The 25,621-nt window shown below is 41.9% G+C and overlaps 1 protein-coding gene across 12 annotated transcripts in view; it reads right to left on the minus strand.

Moving 5' to 3' along the window:
- The window catches only part of MYO3B (myosin IIIB), a 442,575-nt gene that overhangs the window by 408,565 nt on the left and 8,389 nt on the right, over nucleotides 1-25,621 (minus strand). For 3 of the 12 annotated variants that reach the window (XM_081577876.1, XM_081577877.1, XM_081577869.1), the window contains exons 1-2: nucleotides 7,792-7,993; nucleotides 7,128-7,343 (exon numbers count right to left, since the gene is read on the minus strand). The exons of 1 other annotated variant lie outside the window; for it this stretch is intronic. The gene's annotated coding sequence lies outside the window, so the exon portion shown is untranslated. Of the gene's footprint in view, nucleotides 1-5,526; nucleotides 8,012-25,621 lie in introns of those variants that run through there. 8 more of the 12 variants (XM_081577881.1, XM_081577880.1, XM_081577873.1 and 5 more) reach the window with 5 other exon arrangements.

The raw sequence follows: 25,621 nt of genomic DNA on the forward strand, positions 1-25,621 counted from the left end.
TAAACATGAAAAGTTCAAGAAACCCTAACTCCATGTTTTTCTAAAGCAAAACAAAATAAAATTAATACAACAACACAGTATTTAAAGACATAGTATATATGAAATACTCTGGAGGAGGGCATGGCAACCCATTCCAGTATTCTTGCCTGGAGAATCCCCAAGGACAGAGGAGCCTGGCTACAGTCCATAGGCTCACACAGAGTAGGACATGACTGAACAACTAAGCACAACATATATGAAAGAAGTCATAGTAACAGTAATGATTCAATCACATCAAGTTCCAAAGCAAAAATGTAGGAAGGGGATGGCAATACCTGGTAATTTTGGATGAAAGAGGTTGATAGTAATATAAGACATGTGCAAATCTCATTATCTCTCTTCACAGACTCTATTCTAAGACATTAGGAAGTCCTGAAACAAGAAAACCTCTTTACTACATCTGATAAGGGGTTAATATCCAAAATACAAAAAGAACTTGAGTCAATAGAAAAACATCTTTTTTGCTGCCAATTAAAAAGTGGGCAGACAATCTGAATAGACATTTTTCTAAAGAAGATGCAGAGACAGCCAACAGGTAGATGAAAAGATGCTCAACATCACTAATCATCAAAAAAACACAAATCAAAACCACCTGTCATAATAGCTATTATCAAAAAAGAAATAACAAATGTTAGAGAGGATGTGGAGGAAAGGGAACTTTTATGCACTGGTAGTGAAAGTGTAAACTGTGGCAGCCACAAAAGGAAAACAGTATAGAGTTTGCTCAAAAACTTAAAAATCAAACTATCATATGATTCAGAAATCCTACTTCTGGGAATTTATCCAAAGAAAATGAAAACACTAACTTGAAAAGATATCTGACCCCATGTTCATTGCAGCATCATTTACAATAGCCAAGATATGGAAACAAGCTCATAGATACAGAAAACAGATTGGTGGTAGCCAGAGGCAGGTATCAGAAGGGGGTTTTTGCCAAAGTGGGTAAAGGGCATCAAAAGGTACTAACTTCCAATTGTAAAATATATAAGGCACGAGGATGTAATGTGAGCACTGTAATTATAGTTAACAATACTGTATTTCATACTTGAAAAATATTATGACAATAAGTAAGCCTTAAAATTTCTCATCATAGGAAAAAAATCTATTCGTATACAGGATGTTAAGCAGACTCATGGGAGTGATCACTTCACAATATATTAAATTATCAAACTATGTTGAACACCTGAAACTAATATAATGTTATATGTCAGTAGTATCTCAGTTGAAAAACAGAAAAAGATCTGTTTACTTTGTTTAAGCCAGAATTTCCCAAATGCATTTGACCCTAGCAACCCTCATAAGCTGTAATTGTTGTTGTTTTCAATTACCCTGTTTAAATATCCTATGAACTAGTGTTTAAGTCTGGGAGGTGCTGACTTAAGTCATCTAATCAATATTGTTTCAAGATCTTAAATCAAATGGTTAACAGGCAAAATGTTAGATGAGGGTCCAGTAGCAGCTAGAGCTCCGGAAAGTGGACGTATTTCTATTTAAATATAATCTTCTAACACTACTCAGAACTAGAAAGGGGAAAAACAGTACCTTCCATTTTGGCACATTTTGAATAATGTCAAATCTGCCAAAAAAGCAAAATCATGTTCCAAATCCCTATTATCTAGAGCCTAAAGTTACAGGAAAAAAGGAAAAAGAGAACTGGATGAGCTAAACATTTAAAAAGTTTTGGGATTCTTTATTAGGAAATTAATATGTTGTGGAGAAAATCTTACTTTTGCTTTCTTTTTTTCTTCCTAATTAATTCATTTTTTAAGGTCAAGTTTATTGAGTTATAATTTACTTTCGGCAAAACTCTTCCTTTTTAGATATACAAGTCTGGGCATTTTAACAAACATATACTGACATGTAATCACCACCATAACTAAGCTATAGAACATTTCCATCACTCTAAAGGGTTGCCTGGTGCTTATTTGCAGTCCACCTCTCCCACCTTCCCCTATGCTTTTCAGTTTTGATTCTGCAGAATAATTTCCTGGATGCTGTGCAGCATCCTTAGTGCCTAATGTTAGTTCATTCGTTATTTACTAATACCAGGATACAAAGAATACAAAAGGGAGAACCCTTGTTATCTTCCCTCAGAAAGCTCCTAGAGATGGACTGGTTAAAGCTCTTCTGTTTGCACTGAAGAAAAATGTTTCAAATAGCTCGAGGAGTTTTATGTAAGGCCATAGGACTCCAATAAACCTGAGAACACAAAATTACATTCAGACAGGCCCAAATTAACCAGGCTGGGAACAGGAAAGGTAAGAAATTTGGATCATCTTGGTAAACCATGTTGCCTCACCAACTCCTAAAGTCAGCCCACTTCTCTTCTCTCTCTCTCTCACACACGCACCCTCCACCCCCACCCCACCTTTCCTCCAACTGGTTCTACTAATTCATCTTGAAATACGTCCATTCTGGTCATCCCAGTCCCAACTCTTTCCAACTTTTCAGCTCATATACTGCTATAGACTGAATGTGTACTTCCCCTCAAAATTTGTATATTGAAACCTAGTCCCTAGATGTGGGGCCTGTGGAAGATGATTAAGTCATGAGAGCAGAATTCTGATGAATGGGACTAGTGCCCTTTTGAAAAGGATCCCAGAGAGCTCCCTCACCCCTTCTTCCATATAGGGGCACAATGAGAAGATGGCTGTCTATGAACAAGGAAGTGGATTCTCACCAGATACCATTGTCATTCATAAGCCAACCAGCCTATATGGATTATACCACCAAGTGGAATGTCTCCATGTCTCAGTTAAACTTTCTGAGAGAGGAAATCTTATTGGCCCAGCATCACACTATGCCTTCCACAGCCACTTTCTCCATTCAATCAAAGTAAAGTCTACAGGCCTCTTATTATCAACTATGGCTCATGAAATTGGGGTCATTTCAAGCTTGCGAATGCCTTACTCTGGGAATAGGCAATTGTCACAAAAAGTATTTCCAGCATTATGTGATAAATATACACGAGTCCAATCTTTTCTGATATGTTGAAGAAGGTTTCACAGAGGAGGTGATATATGAGCTGGGTTTTAAAGCCCATGTAGTTGGGCTTCCCTGGTAGCTCAGATGGTAAAGAATCTGCCTGCAATGCAGGAGACCCGAGTTCGATCCCTGGGTCGGGTAGATCCGCTGGAGGAGGGAATGGCAACCCGCTCTAGTACTCTTTTCTGGAGAATGCCATGGACAGAAGAGCCTGGTGGGCTACAGTCTATGGGATGGCAGAGTCAGACACAAGTGAGCAACTAACACTTTCACCATGTAATTAGTGGCAGAGCCCAAGGGGAATGTGGAGTATGTGAGAACAAATGGGCAATGAGCATTCCAGGCTAAGGATACACTATGTGAAAAACATAAAGAACTAGGGAAGCACATGTCTTTCTTAGGAAACTTAATTTGATATGATTGGAGAGCAAGGTGCATTTGGGCAGTGTCAGGAAAAAAGTTGGAACCAGAATATGAAGGGCCTGTAAGGCCCTGTAGCAAGAGATTTGGATTGCATCCTATGGGCAATCATGGGTCATTCAAAGATTTGAGGCAAAATGAAGATCCTAAGTTTGTTAGGATATCATACAGCAAGGACCCAGGGTCTCAGAATTTTCAGATCCCTGTATCTGCCTCTAGTTCTCAAGAAAGAAATTCAGAAGAACTGCTCTAGGTTTCTCTGTTAATTATCAGGCTTTCACCCCAAGCCCCTGGATGATCAGTACATCAGACAGGTGAGACTTCAGAGAGCAGAGTAGACCCCTTTTGCTTTGGGTCCAGACAGCCCTCATGCTTCTACCGAAAACAGACTGAATACCCTCTCTGGTCTTTCTTAGAGACCAATTTTTGAATCTTGACCCTCCTGATCCTAAGTTTTATATGGCCAATAAAGTTGATCCTGAGGAAAACACATGCACGCCCCCCCTCCCAAAATTCACCATCTAAAAGAAAAGGAAGAAAGATCAGTTACCCAGTATTCCTTCCCATAATAGCTAACACACACACACACACACACACATATCACTACCAAAGTCTTAACTGCATCCACTGCCTGGGGCTGTTCTTCATAGGTGAGTGGAGTAAAGGGAGGAAACTTGGGCTCCCTCTAGTATTAAGCACTCCACTGGTAACAAGATGAAATTGGCTTTTCATTAAGAAGGCAGTAATGTGGAGAAAGGATTGGAGAGGTTGACTTGAAGGTAGGAAGACCAGTTGGGAGGGGCTGCTCCAGCTCAAGCCAGGGTTCATGAGGGCCTGTCCCAGGGCAGTAGAGGGCTTGGAAAGGAGTCAAGGAGCAATGGCCCATCTAGGTGTTTTCAAACCTTAGGGAGTGTCAGAATAGGCCACAGGATTTGTAAAAACACACATTGGGGTCTACTTCGTTTCTGATTCAGTAGGTCTGGGGTAGGGCCTGTGAATTTGCATTTCTGACAGGCTCCCAAATGATGCTGATGCTATTGGTTCAGGGGCCAAGTTTTAAGAACCATTGGAAAAGAACCATTCTGTGTGCCAAATCAAAAATGCACTGTTCTCGCATTTTAGAAAAATAAGTCACTTGTGCTAGTGGCATTAAGATAAAATGCAGAAAAATAACAGTCCCTTACCAGTTATCCAGCATCTGCAAGATGCCTAGACACAAAGATCTATTTTCATTGTTATGTACAGAAACCCAGGTACACACAACCACCCAAATCTACTAGTCCTTTACCCCAAATTCAGAGGCTACATTCAAAACAACTTGAAATGCAAAAGCCATTTTTAAGTAAGGCTTCCAAATCACATTGTAGGTAGTAATGGAATCAGTACTGGTCTTAAAGTAAGAACGCCTTAAATTTGGTTTCTTTGTGGTAGAAGTTCTCATCAGTTCAGTTCAGTCGCTCAGTTGTGTCCAACTCTTTGTGATCCCATGGACTGCAGCACGCCAGACTTCCCTGTCCATCACCAACTCCCAGAGCTTGCTCAAACTCATGTCCATTGAGTCAGTGATGTCATTCAACCATCTCATCCTCTGTTATCCCCTGCTCCTCCCATTTTCAATCTTTCCCAGCATCAGGGTCTTTTCCAATGAGTCAGTTCTTTGCATCAGGTGGCCAAAGGATTGGCGTTTCAGCTTCAGGATCAGTCCTTCCAATCAACATTCAGAACTGATTTCCTTTAGGATGGACTGGTTGGATCTCCTTAAAGTCCAAGGGACTCTCAAGAGTCTTCTCCAACACCACAGTTCAAAAGCATCAATTCTTTTGTGCTCAGCCTTCTTTATGGTCCAACTCTCACACATCCATACATGACTACTGGAAAAACCATAGCTTTGACTGGACAGACCTCTGTTGTTAAATTTGTTGGTGGTTGTTGTTAAATTGGTCTCTTTGTAGTAAAAATTCTCATTATGACTGTCAGCAATTTTTGAGACCGGACTAGCAGCATTAATACATCACTTTTCATAAGATAACATTGCTTAAGGAATTTCTGGGTTCACTGCACGTTAAAACGGTTATTACTTACAGTGACTCTCAGCATTAGGCCATGTTGTACTCCATCCACTGGGCCACACTTCACACAAGCAGAAGCAGCAGATGGAGGAGGTTAAAAGAATCAAATAACAAAGTATCAACTTTTCTAGGCCACCTCCCTTCATAATTTAGACCCTTCTGTTGGAGATTTGAAAATATATTCTAGACAGATGACATGTTAAGAGAATCATTTCATGGTTCAGTGTCCTCTCAGTGTGATTTATCTCTATCTGCAGACACCAGAGGCCCCCATTTAAGAGATTTATGAGCTACCTGTACAATTCTATTTCATTGAAAGGAAATGTATGTATTATTGAAAAACAAAATGAAAATATTTAAGATTATGCGACTTTCCAATTAGAGGGTTTAGAAATAAAACCTTTATATTCCCTGTTGCCTATCCATTTCTTTATCCCGTTAACAAATACTAAAATAATACCCTGAGGAGAACAGGGGAAAGTCCTCACTTCTGAATTCTTAGACCTGGATCTGAAATTTCGAAACCAGGATGTGAATTACAAATCTGCTACTTAGTAGCAATCTTTATGGGATTCAGTTTCCATATTTAGAAAATAAGTATAACACTTCCTTCCAGGGTCTGAGAATTAAGGTAAGAATACATATGGATACAGTGTGTATAAGGTGAATTGTTACACAACTCCATGGTTGTAGAACTAGTCTTAGTCCTTGCCTCGGGAAGATCCCCTGGGAAGGGAATGGTTACCCAACTCCACTATTCTTGCCTAGAGACCCCCATGGACAAAAGAGCCTGGCAGGCTACAAACCATGGAGTCACAAAGAGTCAGACTGGACTAAGCAGCAACACTTTCACTTTTCACAGCGGGAACGGTAGCTGTGAAGGTCCTAATCTTCAGTACTTCAGACCCCAAACCTGCAGCAGCATCACTGTCACATGAGATTTGCTAAGAAATGCAAATTCTTCCTGCCCTGATCCCCACCAGACCTCCTGAATCAGAAATCTGGCAACAGGGCTCAGCAATGTTTTAACAAGTGCTGCAGGTGATTCTAAAGCTGTGAGAATTCATGTGCCAAACTGTATTTTTATTCTGATCTTGACAGATATTAATAAACTGCCCCCCAAAAGGCTTTACCAATATTCCCATTGAAAATGGTGATGCCTGTTTCCCCACATTCTCACCAAGGTTTGTTATTGCCTGTCTTTCCCAGTTTTACAAACCTGATGAATGGAAAAAAAAAGTTACAGTATAATCACACGTTACCTGTAAGGGGTGGGGGGTGGGGGTGGAACACAGGTTCTAAAGTGGTGAGAAGAAAACCGTGGATAGTCAAAACTACCTTCAAAGATCTCTTAGGAAAATGCTACTTTGATGACCTACACACCCACTCCAACTACAGACAACTCAGCCAGCTTTTTCCCTAGGCTATCTCTGGGGCTCTGGATGAAATCTGGGGGAACTTGTCATATGAAAAGTACACATCATTAAATACCAGACTCACACTCTGTATAAAGGAATCTCTCACATTAAGAAGCGTTAATGAAATAAGTGACCACCTGAGCAAACAGCAGGTTTTTCTCCCCTACCCTCCAGTTCCCCACAACTCGCATCTTACCTTCACCTGGGCAGAGCTGGATGCAAGTAACTTTCATGCCCTATGAAACAGTTTAAGTGTGTACCCTTATCTTATTTCACATTTTCTTGATTTTACTACCAAAATGCAAGTCCGTGTGCCCAATACACAATGAGGCCAAACAATATCAAAACATTGGAGTTTGGAACAGAGAAAGGTTTGTTGCAGGGTCATGCCAGGAGATGGGTGGGTCATGCCCTAAAAAACAAAACAAAACCCAAACTCCTGTAAAGCTGTCAGTAAAGATATTTTCTAGGAAAGGTGAGGGAGGGCATGGTTAGTTGTTGCAAACTTCCTGATGTTGGATGTTTGGGCTTGAAGGTCAGGTCATGGTCATGTAATCACGCTCCTATAAATCTCCAAACAAATACTATTCTCTGTTCTGACAAGAAAGGGTGAGGTCCCAGGGCACAATTTTCTCCTTCGCGGTCCAGGTCCTGGCTAAGAGCAAGCTGATCTCATTGGTGGCTCCCTGAGGGCCAAGTCCCCAGACCCTGACAAGCTGTCATCGCTGAGGAAGCCAGGAGCCCAAGAATCTAGCTGGCTCTCAGGTTCTTCGGGCTGCCTAACGGGTCCCACAGACTGTGTCCCTTGCAAACGGCCACTGCCATTAGGTCTCAGTGGCAGGGATAGGGGAGAGGTTCACCTCTGCCTCAATGCCCCAGCAATGACTCCAGAGCCCTGCAGGACACAGTCCCGAGACTGTTCCCTGGGACCCCCAGGCTCACCCACTGCCCCAAGGCTGGGTGAGCTGGAGGGTGGCGGGAGAAGGCCGGTATTTGCCTGTTATCTCATTCTCTGTCTGACGACCACCAGTCCGCTGACTGTTGGCTGAATAGGCCACTAACGGCCAATTACTGACCGTTGCTCGCTTAGCGGAGGGACCTACTGCAGCACTGACCAATGGCTGAGCAGGACCACTAACGGTTGCTTATTGACCGTTGCCCACTAGGGGGCGGGGCCCACTGAGGGGCCTGGCGGAGTGTTGCCGTGCTCTATTACAATTTAGACAGTTTGAGCACATTTCCATGTTTCAGTGGCCATTTGTATCTCTGTGGAATGCCCTTGTCTATTCTTTAACCTTTCTTCAATTGGACTGTCTCTTACTTATTTGAAGGGGTTCTTTATATATTTTGCTATGTGTGATCAGTGGCTAACTCGTGTGGGACACTTTTGCAACCCCATGGACTGTAGCCTGCCAGGTTCCTCTGTCCATGAGGATTTTCCTGTCAAGAATACTAGAGTAGTTTGCCATTTCCTTCTCCAGAGGATCTTCCTGACCCAGGGACTGAACTCCCCTCTCTTGCATCTCCTGCATTGGCAGGCAGATTCTTTACCACTGTGCCACCTGGGAAGCCCCTTTATAGATTACAGATATTAATTTTTTATGTTATATATGTTACAAACATTTTCCTTCCATCTCAGTATTGCTCATTGGTACTCCTTTATACACTACATTATTTACCTATTTCATATGTCTTCCTAACTAGATGATTGTATGACTGAAGAACAGTGAATGTGACTTACATTTTAAAATGTATCTCCTCATCCCCTCCAGCCATCAATTTTGTAATAGAGTTACCAACAGTAAAATATTCAATAAAGGGACTCTCCTGGTGGTCTAGTGGCTAAGACTCCAAGCACCCAATGCAGGGGACCTGGGTTCAATCCCTGGTCAGGGAACTAGATCCCACATGCCACAAAGATCCTGTGATCAACTTAGACCTGGTACAGCAAATAAATATTAAAAAATATTAAATAAATTGAATGAATTACTATAGAGAAAAGCCAAGTTTTAATCATAAACCCTGTATTACTCAAAATTCAATTTAATATTTAAATTAATTATTTACTTAATTAAATATTTAAATTAACAGTTCCTGTTATGATTCCTTCTTTTAAACACATTGTCAACCATTTAACACTATTACCATCAGAAGAAACCTGTTAAGAACAATATAGGGCTATTCAAAATTCTTATTGACCTTCCTTGAATTTCTGACTCTGTGGATGAGAATCTGTTATGAACTAAGAAGTATGAATTCCCATAGATTCCTAGTTATTATGACCTTTACATAGAATTTAGAACTTCCTTCTCTCACTTGTGTCAGTTCTTCTACTCTCTCTCATGACAGAGAAAAAGATGATAAACACTGTTGGGAGCCATTCTGAAACTACTGCCAGATGACAAAGTCATGGTACCACTCAAGAAGAAACTGCAAAGCGGTTTCTCTCCTGGATCGGAACCTTCCCTCCTTCCTGTTTTCTATGCCTTTGTTGTGGCTAACTCTGTTTCATTCTTTGATGGCTGGAGTTGTAGGGGCTTCCATGATGAGGTCATGAGAGTCCAGGAAAAAGAAAAATGATCCCTTGCCACAGAGAAACATTCCAAAAATGATTAAACCTACTGAGGCCCCTGACTGGTGGGCCCCTAACACTCAGCCAGGGAATAAGGCCATGATCATTTGGAAAACAAGCTCTAAGCCTATTGTGACCTGGCCTCATGAGGAGATTGTTATTGATGACTGGAAAACTTGGGTCATGTATCAGGGAAAATTACAGAAACTAAGCCTATTGCCTTTTGTCATAAAGATTGGTATGCTAGAGATGTTTGTGCCCCTTAGAATCTAAGCATAAATGGAAAGAACTATGTGAATTGTATTGTAAATAGTTTCTAAGTAAACTGCAAAAGACTTGCCCCTGCCAGAAATAGCCTTGTGTTATGTGGGTAGATGGTAAACAAACCACCACTGACAATGGCTGTACTATGAGAAACTTTTGCCCTTAGACACCACTATAGTACTTATTCAATGAAGCAAGACGCTGTATTCCCTGCAGTAGCAGGCTGTACAGAATAAGTAGATGGAATAATATGATTCATAGACTATGTTTTAGTAGAATAAAAATAGGTTTCAGGGTAAACATGTAACCATAATGTGACAAAGGACTAGGAAAAAACTTTTAACACATCTTAGAATCAGGGGATGTTGATCTGAACAGAAAAATATTGTAAGAGTCATTACATAGAAGAACATGTGCTATATAAGTAGAAACTAAAAGCAATAAAGATTTGGTCCTTGGACCAATGGTCCTTGGGCCATCAAAAAAACTCCGTGTCTTTCTTTCCTTTCTTTTCTTTTCACCGACGCTGTTCATCACTTGGGGACCCCTGGACCAGCTGGAGCATGACTCTGGCAAAACACATTTCTACATACGGAAAACTGACCTTTTCTTGAAACAAAATTGTTAAGAAATATATGAGCTATAAACAAGCCACAGAAAGGATTACTTTAAAATATTCTAAAACAAGTCATAATTTCTGGTAGGTCATCCTACAAAAATATAATTAGCTTATAACAATAAACCAACTTGATTGATTATCTGGAAATCCATTTGTTTAACTCAGGGAGTATATGAAGAAATAACATGAATTAAAGTTAACTTAAAAAATTAAAATGAGATGGTTTATTGACTTCAATTGTGCTCCTGTTTTATATCCATGTGGGGGTTTAATCTATCAGTCTAGAAAATCCAAAAATTAATTCCATATTAGGCTAAACCACTAGAGAGCTATACATGTGAACTGCACTGTTTTATTAATTTTGACCTGATTTTCCTTCATAGTCATAAGGTCAATTTACATTGAAAAATTGTTGTTGGATTTACCATGAGGATGATAGTGAAAACATTGTTTACTATGTTACCTATCTTGAGTACACTGCTTTTGTTTTTAATCTTTTAAACATTGCAAATCATGTAGCTGATTGTATTTTGCTGTTTGCCTTGACAGTTAGGAAGCTCAGAAACAAACGTATGGTCCAAAGGTGAATAAGAAAGTATGATGCACAGTTTGTTTATCAACCTCCCCTTGGCTTAATCTTTTCCTTAGCTTTGTTTTCTAACCATACTAAATTCCTTCCCTCATGTGTTTTCATCTTGTTGCAAAGTCTGCGTTTTCTTAAATACTTTTTGGAATAGCCAAGTGATGAAGAGATGGGTACCTAACTAGAGAGAAGAGAGAAATCAAGGTATAAGGGTAGACGCTAAAAGTAAGCCCTCAGCAGAGTCACAGATTTTCTTGAAGCCAAAATCTGGCATTACCTGGTCTGTAATTCAATCAGATGGAGAAGGCAGTGGAACCCCACTCCAGTACTCTTGCCTGGAAAATCCCATGGACGGAGGAAACTGGTAGGCTGCAGTCCATGGGATCGCTAAGAGTCAGACAGGACTGAGCGACTTCCCTTTCACTTTTCACTTTCATGCATTGGAGAAGGAAATGGCAACTCACTCCAGTGTTCTTGCCTGGAGAATCCCAGGGACGGGGGAGCCTGGTGGGCTGCCGTCTATGGGGTTGCACAGGGTCGAACACGACTGAAGCGACTTAGCAGCAGCAATTCAATCAGAGGACTAAAGTACTTTAACTCCGTGATTATCTCTTTACCCTGAAACCCCTTGTTGTTTGGAGATCTCTCTGACCTTACAGCTCCTTCACTTTGTGTCCTGGCTCGTGCCTAGCCTGCCTCCTGCTTGTGACTACCCATACCTTGGCATGGGGACCTGGGGGCTCTGGCTCTGTTCCTAATGACTCTAATTCGCTGATTTTGGCCCCAGCCACACTATAATTACTCCAAATTCACATATGATGTAGGGTTGTTGTTGTTTTTTTTAATCACACTTACCCTACCAAATTATGCAGAAAAGTGCTTTCTTTTAGAATCTTTTTGGAATGCATGAATCTTTTCAGAGTTTTGAAAACTCCAGGGTGTGATTTATAGGCAAAATTTCACAGTACTCTGAAATTAAGGCGAAGACTTAAAAATCTAGATGAGCTTCAAATTCTTTAATTGTTTGTCTCCAACCAGAGGGAGACTTTGGAAGGTGAGAGGACAAGAGACCCCTGTATCAGGAGGCAAGAAAAGTTAAATAAAGAGATGGAGTCCTGTTATGAAAGAACAGCTTTCTGGTTCATAATCACAGCATTCTAAATATGAATCTGTAAAATGTTAAGAAGCCTTTTAAAAGCCCTGCCCTCATCAATTATCTCCTCTCACATGGCATCATCCACCTCTCTTCCTGCCCTTCTGTTTAACCTGATTTTCCCACATGACAGTCCCTTTCACTTTATTTCCCCCTTAACTGCCAAGCTGTGCTCACTGCCCTCAAATTCACTTACGGCTTAACTTTTGCCACTGGTTTTTGCTAATCACCTTGCTTCTGCTCTGTCCCAAAGTCAGGCAGTCATCAAAGGTTTCTTAAATGGCAAATTGAACAGACATCCTCTTCTCTATTTTCATCGTATTTATCCTCTAAGTGCACATGACAGTAGTAATAATAATAGCTATTATTTATTGAGCACTTACTACATGCCAGGGCATTTTGCCATATCATCTCTTTCCCTTAGCTCTTTCAATGTTAGCATCCAATAACACTGATATTATCTCAGCTAAGAGAGTTCACATAACTTACCCCAAAGCACACTACCATCAGAGGAGGATCCAGGATTCAAATCCAGGAATGTCTGTGTGGTGGATTACAGATGGCTGCAAACTCTCTGCCAGTCCTCCCTCAGAGAGGTAGAGTCTATTTTCCTCCCCTTGAATATGGGTTAGTGCTGTGATTTGTTTTGACCCATAGAATGTGGCAGAAGGGATGCATGCAACTTCCATGGCAGGGCCTTACAAAATCTGCAGATATACTTTCATGCACTGGGAACTTTGTCACCATGTGGGAAGTCTGACAACCCTAAGATGAGACTGCCATGCTGTGAAGCAGCTGGTGGATAGAGGAGGCCACATGTAGGAGCCTGGGGCATGTAAGTGAAGAAAGACTCCTCTGACCTTCTGGCCTAGTCAACTGCTTGCCGAATACAGTAGTTGAGCCAGTGCTCTAGCTGACTCTCATTATGTGGAGCAAAAAACCTACCTACCCAAGTCCCACCCGAATTCCTGACCCACAGAATCGTGATACATCATCAACTGTTATTCCAGCCACTAAGCATTCAGCCAACTAAGTATTAGAGCTGATTGTTACATAGCAATAAATAACCAAAGAAGTCTGATACTAAAAGCCTATGCCACTTGGCCTCTGTAATTTTCACTTTCTCCTACTCTCCTTGAACAAATTTCTCTCTATTTTCAGACTTATTTAATGATACATCTACACACTCAGTTATCTCAAAATTATTTTATTTAAAAAAAAAGCCTGAACACATAGTATGCATATAATTTGGTCCCAGGTGCTATGATAGATATAAAGATTCAGAAAGTTGTAGTCCTATCCCTCAAAGGCCCTTATATCCAATCATAGAGAGAATCAAATACACAACCTGACGCTAATACACAAAGGAGTAAGTAAAGATGGACGCGAGTGTGAGACTTGACATGGGAAAATCCTGCGTTCAGGCTTCTGACAGGAACCCTCAGATTAGTAGGGAGGCCTCAGTGCATGACTGAGGGAAGCATGCCTGGGGAAGGATCAGCCTTGATTTCTACCTGCCGACAATGCCCCACAGGCATCAGCAAGTTCTGATACCTACGCCCCTACCCCCTCACCTCTCCCCAAGGATTGAACCCAAGTCTCTTGTGTTTCCTGCATTGGCAGGCGGGTTCTTTACCAGCACAGTCATGTGCTGACTTCCTTGGCCCTGGCACAGCCTCTGCATGCCCTCCTTACCCCTATCTTCTCCAGTTCATCCTTACTCTGTCTCTAGAGGTATCTTTCTAAAACAGGGGACATTCTTGTCACTGTTCTCCTAAAGGCAATGGCTTCCCAGTTCTCTGCAGCCCCAACAAACTGCTCAAAATAGCCATCAAGACCCTCAGCACAGGGTTCTCCAGGTCACTTTCTAGTCCCATCTCTCATGCTCACAACTCTTGACCTGGACCCACTTTTGCCCTGTGTTTCCTCTGCTTGTGCTCTCATTTCGCTTCTGAAGTAGCACTTCATCCATCCATCACAGATGTACAAATCCAGCCCTCCCTAGGTCTCCTCAGTCAAAATCATTTCTCCCTTTACATCTCCACACCCTTTACACCCTCCCTCCATCTGCCTTAGGTGCACTCTTCCTTATGTGTGTGTTTGTGTGTGTATATGCCTGCACTCAGTTGTGTCTGACTCTTGGCGACCCCATAGACTATAGCCCACCAGCTTCCTCTGTCTATGGAATTTCCCACACAAGAAAACTGGATTGGGTTGCAATTTCCTTCTCCAGGGGACCTTCCCTACGGAAGGATGGAACCCAAGTCTCTTGTGTTTCCTGCATTGGCAGGCGGGTACTTTACCAGCTGAGCCACCAAGGAAGCCCTTCCTAACATGAGGGAGTTTTAAATAGATTGTGAGCTCCTGAGGGCCATGTCAAGGCTGTATATTGTCACTCTGCTTATTTAACTTATATGCAGAGTACACCATGAGAAACGCTGGGCTGGATGTAGCACAAGCTGGAATCAAGATTTCTGGGAGAAATATCAATAAACTCAGATATGCAGATGACACCACCCGTATGGCAGAAAGCGAAGAAGAACTAAAGAGCCTCTTGATAAAAGTGAAAGAGGAGAGGGAAAAAGTTGGCTTGAAACTCAACATTCAGAAAACTAAGATCATGCATCTGGTCCCATCACTTCATGGCAAATAGATGGGGAAACAATGGAAACAGTGAGAGACTTTATACTTTTGGGCTCCAAAATCACTGCAGATGGTGACTGCAGCCATGAAATTAAAAAAGCTTGCTCCTTGGAAGAAAAGTTATGACCAACCTAGATAGCATATTAAAAAGCAGAGACATTACTTTGCCAATAAAGGTCTGTATACTCAAAGCTATGGTTTTTCCAGTAGTCATGTATGGATGTGAGAGTTGGACTATAAAGAAAGCTGAGTGCCGAAGAACTGATGCTTTTGACCTTTGGTGTTGAAGAAGACTCTTGAGAGTCCATTGGAACTGCAAGGAGATCAAACCAATCAATCCTAAAGGAAATCAGTCCTGAATGTTGATTGGAAGGACTGATGCTGAAGCTGAAACTCCAATCCTTTGGCCACCTGATGTGAAGAACTGACTCATTTGAAAAGACCCTGATGCTGGGAAAGATTGAAGGCGGGAGGAGAAGGGGACAATAGAGGATGAGATGGTTGGATGGCATCACCAACTTGATGGACATGAGTTTGAGTAAACTCTGGGAGTTGGTGATAAACAGGGAAGCCTGGCATGCTGCAGTTCATGGGGTCACAAAGAGTCGGACATGACTGAGCTACTGAACTGAACTGAGGGCCAATGTGCTTTCTGGCTGATCTCTGCATTTCCACAGGTTTGAGCAATCCTTCACACGTTGTAGGTGCTTATATACTTATAGTAAATTGATGGTATCCTAAACACTTTTGTCTTTAATTTCAAGCTTTGATTAAGCCTGCCAATTCTATTTTATTCTTACATTTATATTCTCAACCCCAAAGATACAGATTAACAACAGAGATCACCAAATCATTCCAGGTAGGATGTAACAATGCTAAATATAGCACCAGCCACAACCAGGCACATTTCTCTAGAACGTATTTTTCATACTGCATACACTTCATAATGAAAGACCACATTGTGCACATAATGCACATCACGGTCTCATGTGTGCATACTGGAGTGCCCTATTTATAACACTCACAGATACAAATGACCATTGAAACTTAGAAAATGTATCCTTTATCTCCTTCTTCAGTTACTAGCTCATTTTTCCTGCTCCGTTTAGAGCTAACTTATCAAAAGAGTTGTCTATAATCACTATCTCAACTTCCCTTTCATTTATGAAATGTTTTATTATGTAATATATCACGTATAATCTAACATTAGTGTAACCACTACTCAGCTCAAGAAACAGAATATTGATATCGTCTGAGACTCTACTCCACTTTGGTTTTTATCCCCATAACTCCGTTGAAACAGCTCTTGACGAGGTCACAGTTTCCTCCATGTCATTAGATTCAATAGGCAGTTCTCAACCAGTATCTTACTTGACTCATGAGCACTTGATACATTTTGATCATCCTCTCTTCTAACCCTTCCTTCTCTGGTTTCTGGAAAATCACCCTCTTTTAGTCCCCCTCTTGTCTCAGTGCCATTCCTTGTCAAACTCCTTTCCTGGTTTCTCTGCGTCTTTCCCATCTCTAAGTGTTGGAGTCACATTCAGGACCTTGTACCTTCTTTATCTACACCCACTGGTAAAGAATCCACCTGCAATGCAGGAGACACAGGAGATCCCTTGAGGGAGGAAATGGCAACCCACCTCAATATTCTTGTTTGGAAAAATCCCATGGAGAGAGGAGCCTGGCAGGCTGTAATTCAAAGGGTCACAAAGAGTCAGACATGAACACAAGCATGGATGGACTGCCCAGGTAATGTCTACTAGACCCATGATATTAAATATCATGTGTATTCTGATGACTCCCATCTGATGACATCAGACCAGATGTCTCCATGGAGCTCCAGACTCCTGCTTCTCACTGCTTGCTCAATACCTCTACTTGGATCACAAATCTGCATTTCAAACAATTTCTGAAACAGAACTCTTAATTCTTGACTCTTCACCCCTGCCCACCAAATCAGTTCTTCCCACAACCACCTGCACCTCAGGAAGTAGCCTGTTTTACAGTTTCTCCAGCCAGCTACTTTGAGATTTTCACGATCTCCTCATTTTTTCTCATGCCTTACATCTATTCCATCAGCAATCCTTACAATTCCACCTTCAAATTATATCCATAATCCAGCTACTTCTCACCACCTGCACTTTGGTCTCAGGTGCCGTTCTCCCTTAGCTGAGTTATTACAGGTAAGAGACTCTTAGTTTCCTTGTTTCTCTGCCTGAACTCCTACCCCCTTCCTTTCCTAACATTCCATTCTCCATGTACTATCCAGCAGATCTCTTTAAACAGAAGTCATTTCATGGCTCCTCTCTACCTCAAACTCTAATGGCTTTCCATCTCATTCTTAAAAGAATTCAAAACCATTGTAGTAGCCTACAAGGCTCCGTATGATCTGTCCCAACTCTCTCCCTCTCTGCATCATCTCCTCCCTCTCTGCCTCCCTCTTGCTTGCATTGTGCTCAGTTGGGCTTCCTTCCTACCCTAAAACGTGTTCCCCGCATTCCCACCTCAGGAACATCGCCCTTACTTTTTCCCTAGGCATGACTTGCTCTCTCACTTCTTTCAGACTCTTCCCTCTACCTTATCAGAGAGGTCTTTTTTCAGCACCTTATCAGTTCAGTTCAGTAGCTCAGTTGTGTCTGACTCTGAAACTCCATGGACTGCAGCACGCTAGGCCTTCCTGCCCATCGCCACTCCCAGACTTTACTCAAACTCATGTCCAATAAGTCAGTGATGCCATCCAACCATCTCATCCTCTGTTATCCCCTTCTCCTCCCACCTTCAATCTTTCCCAGCATCAGGGTCTTTTCAAATGAGTCAGTTCTTCACATCAGGTGGCCAAAGGATTGGAGTTTCAGCTTCAGCATCAGTCCTTCCAATGAATATTCAAGACTGATTTCCTTTTGGATGGACTGGTTTGATCTCCTTGCAGTTCCAATGGACTCTCAAGAGTCTTCTCCAACACCACAGTTCAAAAGCATCAGTTCTTCTGCGCTCAGCTTTCTTTATAGTCCAATTCTTACATCCACATATGACTACTGGAAAAACCATTGGTTTGACTAGATGGACCTTTGTTGGCAAAGTAATGTCTCTGCTTTTAAATATGCTATCTAGGTTGGTCATAACTTTTCTTCCAAGGATAAAGCTTTTTTTAATTTCATGACTGCAGTCAGCATTTGCAGTCATTTTGGAGCCCCCCAAAATGAAGTCTCTCACTGTTTCCATTGTTTCCCCATCTATTTGCCATGAAGTGATGGGACCAGGGGCCATGATCTTAGTTTTCTGAATGTTGAGTTTCAAGCCAACTTTTTCCCTCTCCTCTTTCACTTTCATCAAGAGGCTCTTTAGTTCTTCTTCACTTTCTGCCATAAGGGTGGTGTCATCTGCATATCTGAGATTATTGATATTTCTCCCGGAAATCTTGATTCCACCTTGTGCTTCATCCAGCCCAGTGTTTCTCATGATGTACTTTGCATATAAGTTAAATAAGCAGGGTGACAATATACAGCCTTGACGTACTCCTTTCCTGATTTGGAACCAGTCTGTTATTCCATGTCCAGTTCTAACTGTTGCTTCTTGACCTGCATACAGATTTCTCAGGAGGCCGGTCAGGTGGTCTGGTATTCCCATCTCTTGAAGAATTTTCCACAGTTTGTTTTGTTCCACACCATCAAAGGCTTTGGTATAGTCAATAAAGCAGAAGCAGATGTTTTTCTGGAACTCTCTTGCTTTTTCGATGATCCAGTGGATGTTGGCAATTTGATATCTGGTTCCTCTGACTTTTCTAAATCCAGCTTGAACATCTGGAAGTTCACAGTTCATGTACTGTTGAAGCCTGGCTTGGAGAATTTTGAGCATTACTTTGCTAGCATGCAAGATGAATGCAATTGTGCGGTAGTCTGAGCATTCTTTGGCATTCCCTTTCTTAGGGATTGGAATGAAAACTGACCTTTTCCAGTCTTGTGGCCACTACTGAGTTTTCCAAATTTGCTGGCATATTGAGTGCAGCACTTTCACAGCATCATCTTTTATGATTTGAAATAGCTCAACTGGAATTCCATCACCTCCACTAGTTTTGTTCGTAGTGATGTTTTCTAAGGCCCACTTGGCTTCACATTCCAGGATATCTGGCTCTAGGCTGGTAATCACACCATCATGATTATCTGGGTGGTGAAGATCTTTTTTGTATAGTTCTTCTGTGTATTCTTGCCACCTCTTCTTAATATCTTCTTCTTCTGTTAAGTCCCTACCATTTCTGTCCTTTATTGATCCCATCTTTGCATGAAATGTTCCCTTGGTATCTCTAAGTTTCTTTGAGAGATCTCTAGACTTTCCCATTCTATTGTTTTCCTCTATTTCTCTGCATTGATCAGCACCTTATATATAATAGCAAATTCCACCCCAGCTGTCACTCTCTGCTCCCCTTGTCTCAGTTTATCTTCTTCAGTCTGGCCCCTGTCACACCCAGCATATTATATATTTTGTTTACTGTTTCTTTCCCCGCCTAAAATAAAAACTCCATGAGGACAGGAAATTAGTTTTGTTCACTGCTGTGCCTGACACAGTGCCTGATTAGAGTGTAATTACGTCTGTAATTGATCGGATGATTCAAGAAATCAATTCAAGCATTAATTTACAGTCCATTTGTAAGTAAGTCACTATTCACATACAGGTTCCTAGTTTTAACTGGGAAACTCTGACATTTTGCCAACTTCATTTGGCAAACATTTTTTACCCAGGTGTCATTCTTTCCTTACTTGTAAATTTGTTCCAGATGCACTGATTTTTTTTTCCCCACCCCTTTCCAGTTAGAGAGCTAAGCCAATGAACTATGTCCCTGATGATATACATAGTTAGTTACAGTTGGGGTTATTTTCTTTCTGATAGACTCAGAAGTGCCAAATGTGAAGTTTTGGAAGGAAGTAAAGGCAGGGGCTTCCCTGATAGCTAAGTTGGTAAAGAACCTGCCTGCAATGGGGGAGACGTGGGTTTGATCCCTGGATTCGGAAGATCCCTTGGAGAAGAGAAAGGCTACCCACTCCAGTATTCTGGCCTGGAGAATTCCATGGACTGTATAGTCCATGGGTTCTCAAAGAGTCGGACACAACTGAGCAACTTTCACAAAGTGGGATAGCAGAAGGAAGACTATGATCTCCAGAAAAGAAGATCGTCATCAAGGCAAAGACAAAACACAGTTTTGTCCTGTTCCTTTAAAGTCACTGACAGAATAGTGAGCCATGGCAGGTGGAGGCAGACCACCAAGGCAGGACCAACAACAATTCTAGTAATGAAGGAGACAGGCCAGTTTCTCTACATTCACCCCTCCTGATCTTGACCTTGAACTTGAACTTAAGAGTCAGAACGTGTAAGACTCAGCCATATCACCTAGGAAAACTCACTTTCAGCCTCTGGGCTGCTCATGGTTGCACTGGATTATATCAGTGGTTGTAAACATTTTAGGGTCCTGTACCATTTTCAGAGTTATGGATCATTGTATTAGTTTTCTAGGGTTGCCATAACACAGTACTACCAACTGGATGGCTTATATTTTAACTCAAATACCTCTGTCAAGACCATATTTCCAAATAAGGTCACATTCTGGGGCACTGAAGGTTAGGACTTCAATATAAGTTTTGAGGAACACAATTCCAGTCATGACAACCATTTTTCTAAAACTGGCCCATTTTGCATTCAATCTTGGCTAGTTTACAGCCCTCGAAGCTCACCCCCTGCTACATATTAGTTTCTATTAACTATGTGTCTTGAAGCAAACCATAACTCCTTTGAGCTGTGAATCCTCAACTCTAAAATGACAAAAACCCTACCTATCAGGATTACGGTGGCAATTCAAAGAAATTACATATAAGACAGTAGATGTGAATTGTGAATAACAAACAATTGTAGAAACAATGATTGAACTAGAGCCCAAAGCTACTGGTCTAAAAGAGTGGTCTCTAAGTATTTTTGATTGTATATTTTATCGGTAAGAAATTTTTGACTGCACTCTCTAATAAAAACTTTCCTTTCTTATAAATTGTATGCAAGTGTTACTAAATTTTAAAAATGAAGAAGATGAAATAATGCTTTTTAACAGTATCCCCAGAACATTTAGTAATTAAACTAGAAAGATTTGATTGTATCATATTAATAACTTCCTGCTCAATGTACATTGAGGAAGAGATTTATCTTAACAGTAGTGAATATAAATCAATAGTTCAAATACTCTTCATGGTGATTTTGAATTTCAAAAAATGATTTCTTGGCACAGCTGATTAGCTTATCATTGCTCTTAATGTCACGTGCTGATGAAGACTGTCCTAGAAGAAGTGTCATCATCTCAGCAATTTTTCTGATGCTCAGATGTGCTTGCACTAGTAGAATCAGATACAATCCAAAGTTTCTTTGCAGAACCCTTTTAAAACCACTTGTCCATTTTGTGAAGGCCTAATTAGTTGACATTTGATGCTATTTGCCATATTACCACTTAATGAGGCACCCTTTAACTTCAGTGCTTCCTAGGACTCTATAATTTAACCTCTAAGTAGGCCCTTCTCAGCCCCTTGGCTGTGGAGCTTCCTTGTGATTGATCTGCAGATAAAACCAGAAAAGACCATCCAACATTTGGACTGAATGAAGGCACTATGTCAATCTTCAGAGTCAGTAATAGGAAAGCATAATTTGTTTCTTGATTTTTAGATTTAAAATGCATAGGTATAGAAGACTTACTGTTTCTTCTCCACACCCAAATAGGTTGTTCTGTACTAGGGACCACCGGACAGTCAGTACATTCCTGTATTTCTCTTCTCCCTTAAGTGTATGTTGACATAAATGACAGTGTCTATTGAGTAACTGATGCAGCCAGAAGGGTTCACTTTGGGGCAGGAGAAAAGTGGAGGAAGTTGGAGGAGGTGGGAAGGGGGATTTGTTTCATTTCTGTCTCCTTGGATTGATTAAAAGAATGATGAGGAAAACAGAAGAATCTGTTATTCTAGAGGGATTTGATGCTACTCTGTCAAGACAAGAGGGCCAGAAACTGACCAAAATAATGAGGCCAAGGCATTGACCTTGACCGGCCATTTCTGGCTTTGAAGATGGAGAAGGAAGGGACCAAAGAGTACAGGTAGTCTCTAGAAGCTGGAAAAGGCAAATAAATAAATAAAAGAATGAATTTTCCCCTAGAACCTCCATAATGGAACTCTGATGACTCTTTGATTTTAGTCCAATGAGACCCATTTCAGACATCTGACTTTCAGAACTGTAAGACAAGACATTTGCATTGTTTAAAGCTACTTACATCAGTGTTAAATTTGTTATAGCAGGAATAGGAAATTAACACAGGGGATGTGCACCCCAGATCTTGTTATTATGGGGTTGAGCCTGAAGACATTAGAAACAAATATAAATTAGTATTATCCTACACATGCTGAATGACTTCCAGAAACTTCCAAATCAGGCAGAATCCCTGTAACTTGGTAGCCTAGAGATGACTAATTTCAAACCCCTTCTCAGTCCTTCAAACACCAGGCTTCCCATCTCCTCACTCTTCCAGAAGGAAGGCATCTATTAATAGAAAGTGATATTTCCATCAGAGCTAGAGGTGGACTGCAGGGTAAGGGTAGCAGGAGAGGCCATTCCCATCAAGACTGACAAATGATACAGCATGGTGGAGCTTCCAACCCAAGGGACAGATGGCACAGAAAGAGGGGTAGGAGGGGACCAAGACTCCAGAGAACAGAGCCAGGGTTCACAAGAAGGATACAAGGCCAAAATAAGCAGCTGAGAGTTTGTATGCAGAGGGAGCAATAAGGCCACGGGTTCAGGAGGAGACCCTCGCCTCCTCACCATTCTCTGAATTGGCCACAAGCTACAGGTGGAGTTAAGAACAAAACCTGGATGAAGCCTGGAAGTCAATGTCCGTATCCCACAGCCAGGACCAGCCATCATGCTTGGGATGCCCATCTGTCCTCTGTGCAGCGGAAGGCCCTTTGGGACATGGGAAGCAGACAATGCTGCTCATTGGGTCATGCTCCACTGTGCTTGGCCCAGCCAAGGCAGACATGTGGGTCTTCTGGGATATCTTCACCAACCTTACAATATCTGTCCCAGATATGTGATGGGCCTGCCATAGCTTCTTCACAGTGCCTCTAGTTTGAACTGTACCGTGCCGTTCCCTTTATGCTAAGATGGACATATCAAAAATGAAGAGCCATCTCCTTCTATTCTGCGCTCCATTCCAGGAATCCTGAGTCTGGAAGGAACTCAGAGAAGAAATGCAGAGGTCTGTTCTCCATGCTGAACATTGTGGAAGGGAGCAGCTCTTCCCTGCCCAGGTAGGGCTGGATGGGGAAGGAAGTCTTGGCTCATTGGTCCAGAACAAGGGAGAGGAGGAACTCTCATGCACCCACTTCCTATCTAAGTCCTGCTAGACATGATTTGTTCAGAAATCCCACCTGGGAGTGGAAGGCTGGCCAATCTAATCTCTGGGACCCCCAACCCCAGGACTTTTCTACGCTAACATTTCCCTCCTACCCCAATCCCCTCATCCCTAATCATGCCTTAGACAGCCTTCCAGGAACAATAGGCTCCAAAGGAGATAAAATCACTGGATTATTTCCTAGGGCTGCCATAACAGAGTACCACAGACTACATGGATTAAAACAACAGAAATTCATTCCCTCACAGTTCTGGAGGCCAGGAGTCCAAAATCAAAGTGTCATCTGGGGCAGGCTCCCTGGAAAGGCTCCTTTCCTTTCTATGGAAAGATTCTCCCTGGCCTCTCCAGCTTCTAGTGGCCCAGGTGCTGCATGACCTATGGCCGTGCGGCCGTCTTCCTGTGTGACTCTGTCTTCACACACCTGTGTGTGTCTAGGTCCAAAACTCTTTCCTCTTCTAAGGACACCAGTCATATTGGATTAAGGACCCACTCTGCTCCACTATGACCTCATCTTAATCCAGCTAACTACCCCTGCGATGACCTCATGTCCAAATATGTCAGTTCTGCAGTATAGTGGGGTTAGGGCTTCAACATACCTTTTTAATGGGAGACATACCACAATTCAACCCCAGACAGTCATCCCTGACTATTCTGCTGAAATCCTTTTTATTTTTCCTGCTTTTACATTCTTCATAACTTACAAAACACTCCCATCTGTATCTTCTCTAATTTCTCGATTCTCAACCATGAGGTGGGAATGGGGAAGGTAGGAACCAGAATTTCCAGAAGAGACACTGTAGTTTTGAAATATAAATAAAGAGACAACCATCTGATAGCTGTTTCAGGGCCAGGTTTTTCTCAACTGTGGATGTACTTTAGAGTCATCTGGGGGAACTTAAAATGCAAACAGTATGCATGTTATTACAAATGTATATATTTGTAAAATTAATTATATATTAATATAAATGCTGAGCTTGACTCCAGACTGATTACACTGGTGTCTCTGGTGGTGGTGCCCAGGCACTGGTATTTTTCAAAGCTTCCAGGGGATTCTAAGCTGTATTTAGGACTAAGGATCTCTGTGCTGGGTGAGACTCACTGCCTAAGGAATGGCTCCAGCCCTGCAGTTGTTGACGACTCACATTCCTCTCTATTGGTACCCATGGAGCGTAGGGAGGGTGCTGAAGGAAACAGTTTACACAGGCCTTGTTATCTGAGTGTAAAACATTCTGCTTAAGTTTGGTGCCATTTGTGTGCCCCATCCCCAGAGATGAAAGGATGGACCATGACAGAGAGGAACAGAACCAAGTGTCTGAATCCCAGTTTGAAATGCCAGCTTCAGCTCTGCTAGCGTTCTGCCAGGGTAGGACTCTCTTGCAGCAATTTGAGTGTGGTGCCCATGACGAATCCATCCTTCCAAAGGAGTTCTGATTGGGATGGAGCCAGTGTGGGGGTGGTGTTTGTTCTGACTTTCAAGCCTCATGTTAATCATGAAAGACTGTCTTACCGTTTGACCTACTGCACTTATGCCCCAACTAAAGTCATTTTCCATCCATGTATTCTCAAGCCATGGCTCTCTCAGTGTATACAGCTCACCAGAGTTTCCAAGTTTACTTACTTGTTAGAGAATCCCATTGTTCTTGGTGACAGAGGTCTTTGGGGGATTCCAAGTCTGGCATTCAGCATACCAGCTACCCTTCCATGAATGTGATCAATAGGCTAATGTCCTCCAACTCGCTACACACTTTAAAACATTCAGCAGACAGGATGGTCAGCAGAGAGCCCTACCCAAGGCCTCCAGGACCTCCCACCATGGTGACACTGACAGCATCACCCAATGCTCCTCAATACAGACATCCTTCCTGGGCTGTGATCCATCACCACTGTCATCCTCCAGCCTGTGCTTCTCCATCTTGGCCACAAAAACATCACAACAGATTTTAACCTAAGGGCAATATTCCAAAATATTCTGTCTGAAACAGTACCTATTTGCATTTGTCTTGCAGTAATACCAAACCACAACATTAGCTGGACATGGCTTATTTTTAGTGAATCCAGCCAGTTCATAATGATCACAGATTTCTCTTCTAAGAATTCATAAGCTATTCAAAAAAAAAAAAAAAAAGAAGAGCCTTAGTAATTAGTCTAGCATAAAATCAAGCTCACCAGATAGTAGTCTGCAGGTCCTGCTTTCTTTACTTTTTTGAAGAACTGAAGCACATTCTCCCTTTCTACTCTTCTAACACTGTTCTGGTCCTCCAGAATTCTTCCAAGATCACTGTCAGTAGGTGGGCAGTCTCATCTGCTCAGTCCCTGGGGTATCACTCCTCCGAGCTGAGAAACCTGAACTCATCTGGAGCAACGAAGTGCTCGCCTTACAATCCCTTCACATGGCTTGGGTTTCAATCTCCCATTGCCAATA

This window comes from Giraffa tippelskirchi, chromosome 3, assembly GCF_054371585.1.
Source record: "Giraffa tippelskirchi isolate mGirTip1 chromosome 3, T2T-mGirTip1v1.2.pri, whole genome shotgun sequence".
Taxonomy (NCBI): domain Eukaryota; kingdom Metazoa; phylum Chordata; class Mammalia; order Artiodactyla; family Giraffidae; genus Giraffa; species Giraffa tippelskirchi.